Genomic DNA, 4,576 nt, shown 5'->3' with positions numbered 1-4,576 from the left:
GGAAGGGGCCCTGCAAGCCAAATATCTCCCATGACCCAAGGTCCTAGCCTGAGCTCCAGTGACCCTGGCTGGCAGTGATTTCACGAGCCCTTGCTCCTTGATGGTGGTCTAAAATTGGATCTTGAGAAGATACCTAGGAAGAGCAAAACTCGCTCCATGAACTACTCGGCTCCATGAATTACATGTGGCTCCGTGAACAACTCGGCTCCATTCCTCCCTGGAATAACAGGCACGATGCTCTGACCTGTCTGAGAGTCAGACATCCACTCAGATGGTCAGCATCTCAAATGCTCTTTTTTTTCTTCTGGCTGCTCAGGGTCTTAGCTGTGGCACGTGAACTCTTAGTTGAGGCTCCCTGACCAGGGATTGAACCTGGGCCCCCTGCATTGGGAGCACTGAGTCCAAACCACTGAACCACCAGGGAAGACCCTAAACTGCTTTTATTTCAGAGACTTGCATGTGAGTTGACAAATAGTCTACATGCAATTCAGGAGACCCAGATTCTATCCCTGTATCAGGAAGATCCTCTGGGGAAGGAAACAGCAACCCACTCCAGTATTCTTGCCTGGGAAATCCCATGGGCAGAGGAGCCCATTGGGCTACAATCCATTGGGTCACAAAGAGTCAGACACAACTGAAGCAAAAGGGCAGAAACCTTCTGCGCATCCATTCCAGCAACCACATCCATCCTCACTCACTCTGTTCTCCCAATTCAGGGGAATAAAGTTGCATCCACCCTCACCTTGGTCAACAAACCTCTCTTCTTTTGTCTTTCTCAGGAAGTTTTCAAAGGGACTTCTCAGATAGCTCAGTTGGTAAAGAATCTGCCTGCAATGCAGGAGACCCCAGTTCGATTCCTGGGTAGGGAAGATCTGCTGGAAAAGGGAAAGGATACCCACTCCAGGATTCTTGGGCTTCCCTTGTGGCTCAGCTGGTAAAGAGTCTGCCTGCAGTGTGGGAGACCTGGGTTCAGTCCCTGGGTTGGGAAGATCCCCTGGAGAAGGGAAAAACTACCCACTCCAGTATTCTAGCCTGAAGAATTCCTGGAGAATTCCATGGACTGTATTGACCATGGGGTTGCGAAGAGTTGGACACAACTGAGAGACTTTCACACTTCACTTCACTCAAGAACCCAAAGACTAAACTTACGTCAATGTCCATTAGGATTCCTTCAGTTTCAAGCAACAGAAAAGCCAGCTCACAGCTTAAAGATTTTTAATTTGTAGATATTTGGACATCTGTAGACAGGTTGCTGTTTTCCAGGTTTAGGGCGGCCACTCAGTGGGGCATCAAGGCAAGATCTGTCCATGAAGCCAGTCTAACCAGTGAGGGTAGAGTGGAGGCTATGGTGACGCTGGAAACTAGCAGCTCCCATTTCCTCCACCTTCCCACCCTTAGCAACTGCTGTTCTACTCTCTGTTTTCATGTGTTCAACTTTTTTTAGATTCCACATGTTCCTGAGATCATGAAGGATTTTTCTTTCTGTGCCTGGATTATTTCATTTTATATTATATCCTGCAGGCTCATCCATGTTGTTGCACATGGCAGGATCTCCTTTTATAAGACTGAATAATACATCATATTATATATAATTTATGGGCTTCCCTGATGGCTCAGCAGGTAAAGAATCTGCTTGCAATGCAGGAGACACCGGTTTGATCCCTGGGTCATGTCGGGAAGGAAAGATCCCCTGGAGGAGGACATGACAACCCACTCCGGTATTCTTGCCTGGAGGAACCCCATGGACAGAGGAGCCTGGCAGGCTGTAGTCCATTGGGTTGTGAATTTTTGGACACGACTAAGCACACACACACATATATTTTGTATCATATTTTATATATCTGTATATTACAATTTCTTCCATTCATCCCTCAACACACACTTATATATCTTAGCTACCATGAAAAACGCTGCAATGAACATTGGACATTATCTCCCCAGCCTCCCCATGGGAGGCAGAGTTTGCCAGCAAAGTTCTTGAGAGCCGCTGGATTTCCATTGCAAAGTGGAGACCACATTTCCACCCTCATCAGGCCTGGGGGCAGCGGAAGGGCTCCGTGATTGAGATCTATTTCTATTGCTTTAGATGGAAATCGGGCAAGAGAGCTCTCGACAGCTTCTCTTATATTTATTTCTGGCCAGATCAAAGGTCCTGTCGGCAACCCGTCCTGACGTCTTGATTCCTGTTTTTCTTAGTGAATTTTTTTTTTTCCGGATGGTGTTCGCTCCAAATAAGCTACTAAGAGGCCCCCTGGGAGTAACAGAGAGAGGGAGTGAGAGCCTGGATGGACAGAATTTAGTTATGTCTTGCTATAAATAAGTATATGGAATTGTATGGAGCTCAATGGCCTGAGATCGGCCACTGATCTCCGTGGTGGGAAAAAGACAGGCTCGTGGTTATTTCTAGATTCTGAGTGGGATTCACATAACTCACAGGCACCCAGAAAAGACTGGAAAAATAAAACACTGATCATTTATCATTTATTGAGAGGAAGTAGTACCCGGTGGTCAAGGACGTAAGAACTGGAGTCAGGCATCCTTTGAATGTTCCTTTTACGACTTAATCTGTAACCCTGGGAAAGTGACCTCATCTATCTGTTTGTTTCCACATCTGTAAAATGGGGACAAAAATAGTTCATACCTCACAGATTTGTTGGGAAGATTAAATAAGCTGGTAAATGTAAAGTGCTAAGAATAGGACCTAGATGGCTCAGCCATTAAAAAAAAAAAAAGAATGAAATTTTGCCCTTTGCCACAACATAGATGGACTTGGAGGGCATTATGCTAAGTGAAATAAGTCAGACAAAGGCAAGTACTGTGTGAGGTCACTTATACATGAAATCTTAAAAAGTGCAACCATCTAGTGAATATAACAAAAATGAAGCAGACTCACAAATATAGAGAGTAAACTAGCAGTTACCAGAGGGGAGAGGGAGGGGAAAGGGGCCAGATAGGGGTAGGCGATAAGGAGGTACAAACTATCATGTATAAAATAAGCTATAGGGATATATTGTACAAAATGGGAAATATAGCCAATATTTTATAATAACTATAAGTGGAGCATGACCTTTAAAAACTATGAATCTGGGACTTTCCTGGTGGTCCAGTGGCTAAGACTCTACACTCCCAATGCAGGAGGGGGCCTGGGTTCCATCTCTGGTCAGGGAACTAGATCCCACATGCCAAACTAAAAGTTCGCATGCCTCAACTAAAGGACCTGAGGGCCAAAACTAAGACTAGGCACAGACAAATAAAAAAACATATTTTTTAAAAATGATAAATCACCATATTGTACACCTATTACTTACATGCTGCTGCTGCTGCTGCTAAGTCACCTCAGTTGTGTCCAACTCTGTGTGACCCCATAGACAGCAGCCCACCAGGCTCCCCCATCCCTGGGATTCTCCAGGCAAGAATACTGTAGTGGGTTGCCATTTCCTTCTCCAATGCATGATAGTGAAAGTGAAGTCGCTCAGTCGTGTCTGACTCCTAGCGACCCCATGGACTGCAGCCCACCAGGCTCCTCCGTCCATGGGATTTTCCAGGCAAGAGTACTGGAGTGGGGTGCCACTGCCTTCTCCAACTATTGTGCATTAACTATTTGCTGTTGTTGATTAGTCGCTAAGTCATATCCGACTCTTTACGACACCATGGACTGTAGCCTGCCAATCTCCTCTGTCCATGGAATTCTCCAGGCAAGAATACTGTGCAGTGGGTTGCCCTTCCCTTCTCCAGGGGATCTTCCCAAACCAGAGATGGAACCTGTGTCTTCTGCATTGCAGGCAGATTCTTTACCACTGAACCACTAGGGAGTACATTAACTCGACCTCAATTTTGAAAAAATTTTAAAAAAAGAATAGTACCTAGCATGTGCTCAGCAAGCATTAGTATGTTACTGTTTGTTGAACAGGCATTGGACATACAATATTGCATGCAATGCTGGCAACAGTCTTTGACACAGACTCTGCTCCTCATAGATGCTATCCATCTATAACTCATTTTGGAAGAGAGAAAACAGAGATGCATAAAGACAAGAACAATTTGGCTACAGCTAGGAAGCAGCAGGACCAGGGTTCAGACCCTGGTTGGCTTGATTACTAGGAAGTGGCAGAATCAGGGTTCAGACCCCGGTTGGCTTGATTGCTGATTGCGAGACCCATGCCCTCTGCCCTCTGTCTCCCCTAGTTAAGTGGGACCAGCTGTGCTGATGGGACAGCCTGCAGGATGCCATATACTTGGTTGGCCAAAAAGTTCATGTGGGTTTCCTCATAGCATCTTATGGAAAAACCCACATGAACTTTTTGGCCAAGTAATATTTACTGAAAAAGCAAGAGAATTCCAGAAAAACACCTACTTCTGCTTCATTGACTATGCTAAAGCCTTTGACTGTGTGGATCATAACAAATTGTGGAAAATTCTTAGAGACATGGGACTACCAGACCACCTTACCTGCCTCCTGAGAAATCTGTATGCAGGTCAAGAAGCAACCGTTAGAACTGGACATGGAACAACAGACTGGTTCCAAATTGGGAAACAAGTACATCAAGGCTGTATATTGTCACTCTGCTTATTTAAC

At 45.3% G+C, this 4,576-nt stretch overlaps 1 non-coding gene across 1 annotated transcript; it reads right to left on the bottom strand.

Annotated features, from left to right (window-relative positions):
- Positions 1–351: 351 nt before the first annotated feature.
- On the bottom strand, positions 352–424 carry TRNAG-CCC (transfer RNA glycine (anticodon CCC)). The gene has a single exon. It is a non-coding gene; the product is annotated as a tRNA-Gly (tRNA).
- Positions 425–4,576: the final 4,152 nt, after the last annotated feature.

This window comes from Capricornis sumatraensis, chromosome 17 (assembly GCF_032405125.1).
Source record: "Capricornis sumatraensis isolate serow.1 chromosome 17, serow.2, whole genome shotgun sequence".
Lineage (NCBI taxonomy): Eukaryota > Metazoa > Chordata > Mammalia > Artiodactyla > Bovidae > Capricornis > Capricornis sumatraensis.
The sequence above is the reverse complement of the archived record's forward strand: the minus strand, read 5'-3'. Positions and strand labels throughout refer to the sequence as shown.